Here is a 7374-nt window from a genome sequence, read left to right as displayed (position 1 = left end):
ATTTCATTTGTGTTATCATGATATTGATGTGCTTGGTACAGTCGGAGGTAGCTTCCACAATGATGTTAGTATCAGATATTCTGATAATGGAACCATTAAAGATTTTGGAAAGTGGATGACATTCTGTTGTTGGAGATGACCTTTTATTGGCACTTGAATAAAGTGAATGCGACTTATCATTTGTCAGCTTTAAGTATGTGATGCAGATCTTGCTGAAGGCTCCTGTAAGTCTTTTCATTGTCAGAAGAATTGTTAATTGAGCTGAGTACAATAGAATTGTTAATAGATGGCCCCACTCCTGAGCTTATTAAGGGGGCGCAGTGGTAGTCTGGCGCACTGACCTCTACACCGCTGAAGCCAAACGCCAACTCGAGGACACCTCTTCCTACTGCTCCCTCGACCATGACCCCACCCACCATCACCAAACCATCATCTCCCAGACCATACAGAACCTCATCACTTCAGGAGATCTCCCACCCACAGCTTCTAACCTCATAGTCCGGGAACCCCGCACTGCCCGGTTCTACCTCCTTCCCAAGATCCACAAGCCTGACCACCCTGGCCGACCCATTGTCTCAGCATGCTCCTGCCCCACTGAACTCATCTCTACCTACCTTGACACAGTCCTACCCCCCCAGTCCAGGAACTCCCCACATACGTTCGAGACACCACCCACACCCTCCACCTCCTCCAAGACTTCCGTTTCCCCGGCCCCCAACGCCTTATCTTCACCATGGATATCCAATCCCTCTACACCTCCATTCGCCATGACCAGGGCCTCCAAGCCCTCCGTTTTTTCCTCTCCAGACGTCCCCAACAGTACCCTTCCACTGACACTCTCATTCGTTTGGCCGAACTGGTCCTCACCCTTAACAATTTCTCCTTTGAATCCTCCCACTTCCTCCAGACCAAAGGCATAGCCATGGGCACACGTATGGGCCCCAGCTATGCCTGTCTCTTTGTTGGCTATGTAGAACAGTTGATCTTCCATAATTACACCGGCACCACTCCCCACCTCTTCCTCCGTGACATTGATGACTGCATTGGCGCCACCTCGTGCTCCCGCGAGGAGGTTGAGTAATTCATCAACTTCACCAACACATTCCACCCTGACCTTAAATTTACCTGGACTATCTCTGACACCTCGCTCCCCTTCCTGGACCTCTCCATCTCCATTAGTGACGACCGACTTGACACTGACATTTTTTACAAACCCACCGACTCCTATAGCTACCCGGATTACACCTCTTCCCACCCTATCTCTTGCAAAAATGCCATCCCATATTCCGAATTTCTCCGCCTCCACCGTATCTGCTCCCAGGAGGACCAGTTCCACCATTGGACACACCAGATGGCCTCCTTCTTTAGAGACCGCAATTTCCCTTCCCACGTGGTTAAAGATGCCCTCCAACGCATCTAGTCCACATCCCGCACCTCCGCCCTCAGACCCCTCCCCTCCAACCGTAACAAGGACAGAACACCCCTGGTGCTCACCTTCCACCCTACAAACCTTCGCATCAACCAAATTATCCACCGACATTTCCACCACCTCCAAAAAGACCCCACCACCAGGGATATATTTCCCTCCCCACCCCTTTCCGCATTCCGCAAAGACCGTTCCCTCCGTGACTACCTGGTCAGGTCCACACCCCCCTACGACCCACCCTCCCATTCTGGCACTTTCCCCTGCCACCGCAGGAACTGTAGAACCTGTGCCCACACCTCCTCTCTCACCTCTATCCAAGGCCCTAAAGGAGCCTTCCACACCCATCAAAGTTTCACCTGCACATCCACCAATATCATTTATTGGATCCGTTGCTCCCGATGTGGTCTCCTCTACATTGGGGAGACTGGGCGCCTCCTAGCAGAGCGCTTTAGGGAACATCTCCGAGACACCCGCACCAATCAACCAAACCGCCCCGTGGCCCAACATTTCAACTCCCCCTCCCACTCTGCCGAGGACATGGAGGTCCTGGGCCTCCTTCATCGCCGCTCCCTCACCACCAGACGCCTGGAGGAAGAACGCCTCATCTTCCGCCTCGGAACACTTCAACCCCAGGGCATCAATGTGGACTTCAACAGCTTCCTCATTTCCCCTTCCCCCACCTCATCCTAGTTTCAAATTTCCAGCTCAGTCACTGTGTCCTTGACTTGTCCGGACTTGTCCGACCTGCCTATCTTCTTTTCCACCTATCCACTCCACCCTCTCCTCCTTGACCTATGACCTTCATCCCCTCCCTCACTGTACTCTATGCTACTCTCTCCCCACCCCCACCCTCCTCTAGCTTATCTCTCCACACTTCAGGCTCACTGCCTTTATTCCTGATGAAGGGCTTTTGCCCGAAACGTCGATTTCGCTGCTCGTTGGATGCTGCCTGAACTGCTGTGCTCTTCCAGCACCACTAATCCAGTATTTGGTTTTCAGCATCTGCAGTCATTGTTTTTACCTTATTCAGGCTTGTCTAGGATGCTGTATTAAGAAAGTTTGCTCAAAGTCTTTGGACTGTGATTGATCTTCTTTGTGATGAGATGGGTATGACTCTAGTCACTGATTGGTTTTCTGTATAATACCCTGTCTTCCTGAATTCTATTTAGCATAGTGCCTAAATATTTGATTGGATTTGTTTGAAAAAGGCCTGCAATGAAATCTGTGCCAAATGTTTCTGGTCGAAGTCAAAGTGACTGTTGGCAAGTGCATTCCTTTTGAATGGTATGGCTTAATGATACTATTGAAGATCTCTCAACATTTCCTGCAGTACTTCCCATCGAATTAATTGCTTTTTAATTTTAAAATAATGGAGCAATTCTAAAGCGGATTTGCAGTCCAGATTGGGCTAACATCAACCTTTAGTTGTAATCTCCCATTTTAAGTGCAATGAATGTTATATGTGAATGGATGTAAGTGTTTATATAGTTTTGCACATGATATGGCATAACTGTCTGAAGATTCAATAGTATGTTTACTGTCACTATGAATATAATTAATTACTTTCAGTGCTGGCAGTCAAAATTGAGAACGTTATTGATTCTGGCTTGCTCCAGCCCTTCAGCAATCAAGAAAATGCACAATGTACAATGACGTCATGGTCCCTCAGAAATTTGACATTTATCTTGAATAAATCACTTCATCTAACTCTTCTAACGTAATAGTTGGAAACACAAACCTGATTGAACAGAGGCATTTATAACACCTGTTAGCTACTTTTAAATGTGTTTTTAATTTATTCCTTTCAAATATTTTCGTTATTTATTAAGTAAACAAATGAGGAGAAATAAATGGTTTCATATGTGTGTAATTAATGAGCATTCAATGCTAGGAACATTTGAGCTTTACCCTCCAGTTCAGTTCAGAAATGGCAATCAGAGTCCTGTAAAATTGTCTGCTGTCAGCTTTGGGGCTATTCAGTCGTTCAGTAGCAGACCTAGGAAGTAGTCATGGCAGAATCAACTTGTCAGTCACTTATTTAAACAATCCCTATTTATGTGAAACATCTTAAAGTCTTCTCAGGGGAGCTTATTAATGAGAGATTAATTGTGTGTTGCTCATGTGCTTATATTTCGGATATATTTTTGAATCAAACTGTTTGCATACACCTTCACGGGGTAGTTGGGCCTTGAACCCAGACTTTCTCGCCCAGCGGTATGGACATTATCACTGCATTACAAGACCCTCTTGCACTCAATCAAAACTGGGGTGAAAAGGCCAAAAAAACTTCTTTTATTAGGATCCTTTAGTTGTTTGAACTGTAATTCTATCAGCCTCGACTTGGATCAAAGAGGCAATAAGACAGTATTCCATGCTGTGATACCACTGATACCACAACTTGTAACATTTTCAGATTTTAGCTGTATGGGTTACTATGGTTCAGTTTGCGATGTCTTTAAATGAAACATAAATGAATGAAGTTTTATTAAAGCTTTCCTTGCTAGAGATGATATTTCAGCAATTTGAACTTTTTGAATAGACTAATTTTAGTTTCATAAAGTTGTTATAATTTCGATGATCAGTATTTATCCCCAAAGGAATGAGGCTTTTCTTCACAAATTGATAAAATTCATCATTTATCTTTAACAAACTGGCAATCTTCACTACTTTTACAAAAGTTCCTCCCATAATTTTCTGTTTGTGCAATTCTTGGTGCTTAAAATTCAGGGATCTTCCAGGCTGAATGATGGTTCTAGGTTATACATCAAAATTACATTTTTCATAATTTTAAAGTGACACAGCTTATTAAAAACCTGTCAATCCTAATAACATGCATTGACTCATTGAAATTTACAAATGTGCAGTTCACATGTAAGTGCAGTTTCTGTTAGTCTTATTGTCACTTTGATGGATTTCAGATATTGCTCAGTCTATTCTTCTAGTAGCAAATGTGATTGTTGGCTGTGTTTTAAATTATTATTATGATGAGATTTAGAAATATAAATATTATTAAGTCAAATAAAACCTCCAGAGTGTTTTCCTGGTATGCCACAGAGATCTTCAGCCTGTGAAGAAATTGTTGTCTCTACATTATGAGACACTATTGCCTCATTTCACTTCAACATGTTCTTTCAAAAGTAATTTATTCATATTCTGTCTTTTTAAAAGTCTTTCTAATTTCATCAATTTGCATATTCCTGTAAAGTTATATAGACATAATACAGTTATTTGGAAACAATAAAGTGAAAGGTGTTTATTGTACATTTTGTAGTTTCTTTAGTCTTGTTATTATAATGATAGATGAACGTAAGCCCCTAGCATTTTTGAGGAAGGAAGTTTGTGATATAATAGCACTTATTACTGTTGGTTTACTATGAGACTATTAGAGAGAAGGTCCACTATCTCCCATTTAAAAAGGGAGAAGAGCATTTAAACAATACAGACAGTTGGAGAAATTATACTAGAGTGGTCCAGCTTCAAGTGAAAACTGCTACAATTGCACTCCTGTCTATGACCTGATCACTAGTACAAGATTTCCTATTTTAAAATGTTTCCGATATTATTGTAATCTTACATCTCAGGCTGGACCTGAGGTTTGATGGAGAATGTAGTAGTTTTCTGAGGTACCAGCTCCATGCATGAAAGTGTTGTGGTTCAGATGTAGTGCCTCTGCCTTTGCACTGTAGATTTTGAGTTCAAATCTGATTCCAGTAACCTAGTTAGGAGCCCTCGTGGTACAGTTCAAACAGTTTGATAATCGCCATGCTAAATTTTCTAATACTTTTCGACTGTTACCGACAGGGAGTAGTGCATTAAAACATGAAATAAGTGGTTTCCACAAGCAATGGAAAGGAAATGGCCCTTGTATTGAGGATGTTCCAGATGAGAGAGTGGAAAGAGAAGTCATGGGTATGTGATATGCGAGATCTGAGTGCGGAGATGAAGACTAACATGGAATCTGCCTCTGTCTTTTTCTCCAACTAATAATGATGTTTCAATTTGAACTGTTCTGAATGAGCTATTGAAAATCTTGCACAAATTTCACCCCCTATTGCTAGGTATAATTCAGTGTAACTAATGTTTTGTGACAGTCAAATGTGACAAATCCTAAAACCTTTCTAAATTAAAACCACGAAATGCGAATGCTGAAGGTCTGAAACCAAAACAGAAATTGCTGAAGAAACTCATCAGGTCTGGACATCTGTGGAGAGAAAACAAAGTTAAGGTTTGATCTTTACCTCAGAAATGGTGACATATATGCTGATGACAGGGATTGGGAGAGCGGCGGTAAAGGAGTGAGTGGATTGTTGAAGATGGAGACCAGAGCGACAGAAAGAAAGTCAGACAGACAAAGGGATGTGTGGCAGTAAACCAGGGAGGAAGAAAAGATGATAATGGGGACCATGAGACTATGAAAATGGGTTGACCATGCTAAAAGCAGCTCAATTCATGACAGACCCTGGGGTGTGGGAATGGGTACAGACATGAAAGAAAGTCTGGAGGCTGTAAAATAATTGATCCTGAAGGTTGCGGAGTCCCCAAGCGAAAAATAAGATGCTGTTCTTCCAGCTCAGCTTCAATGGAGCAGTGCAGCAAGCCTGACACAGAGATGTTGACCAGCCAACAAGATGCTGTGATAGGTCTCAAATTATCCACTCAATCTTTCCCCCTCGGTCCCTGACAGGGGCATATATACCATTTTTTTCTTAGCTACTATCAGTTCTGAAGAAGGGTCAGTGGACTTGAAATGATAACTCTGCTTTCTCTCAATGTACGTTGCCAGATCTGCTGTGATTCTCCAGTAATTTTTGTGTTTGCCTAAGATCTCTCTGTTCCTTAAATGTTAACATTTTCAGAGAAAGCTGGCTTATGGCATAAGTTGTACAAAACTAAAGAATGATCCATCACATATAATTGTCCTTCTTCTCCAGATATTCCAGAAAAGCCCTTCCCTAACGTGTAACCTATCTTATCTAACACATATTTCATTCTAATTGTCCCTGTTTATGCATTCACAATAGAGTCATATTTGTTGTTGTTAACTGTCCCTTGGCTTGAGGAAATCTATGTTCACTCCACTTCAATGGGTTCTCAGGTAGCTGCTAAGTCCAAAGCACAATCTGTAGACTCTACTACATAAACAGCAGATGGCACTTGAAGGGTCAGGCAGATGAACTGGTTGGAGATTGGTGCACTCTCTCTAGCTTCACCTCTGTGTGTTCTCAGTCAAGCTTCTGCCTTTTCAAGTAAATTTTTTCCATTTCAGTGGCTCACAAACTAGGGATCCTTATGGGTTGGCAAATTTGATCTCTCCATCAATGCCTTGAGGACATCCCTAAATCATTTCTGCTGTTCTTCTGGGACTGAGTTTGGAGTAGAAGAGTTGTTTTCATAGAGTGATCTCAGGTATATGAACGATATGTTCCATCCCATGGAGGTTTTGATTGAAGAGTGCCTCAATGCTGTGATGTTGACTTGGACAAGGGTACTGCTGTTGGACTGCCCACATTGTCAATGGATTTGGAGGAGCTAATGAAGGTATCACTGAAAGTGACTCTGCATTGTTATGAGCTACTTGCTGTAGGTTGTTTAAATCTCCAAATACTTATTTTCAGATAGTAAACAATAATTGGTGATTTAATTGTGTCCCTAATAATAGACACACACCAAAAGTATGGTTGTTGAGGGAAGAGCTTTAAGTTTGCAATGTGTAACTCCATGAATAAACACTTACAAAAGTGTGTAAAATTTGGCTTAGATTCAATCCTTCACTAATTAAGTTTTAGTAGTTACAACCTTAGCTGGCACTGGGAAATAAGGCTTGGTTGCTGTGGTGAAATGAGGATGGAGAATGATTCCAGCGAGACCAAAGACAGGTAAACATTAATTCCAGGTATCACATGATTTGAGACATATAGAACCTGTGAACCACTGTTGGGACAACAACT

Source organism: Chiloscyllium punctatum, chromosome 37, assembly GCF_047496795.1.
Source record: "Chiloscyllium punctatum isolate Juve2018m chromosome 37, sChiPun1.3, whole genome shotgun sequence".
In the NCBI taxonomy this organism is placed as follows: domain Eukaryota; kingdom Metazoa; phylum Chordata; class Chondrichthyes; order Orectolobiformes; family Hemiscylliidae; genus Chiloscyllium; species Chiloscyllium punctatum.
This window is presented reverse-complemented; position numbering follows the sequence as displayed.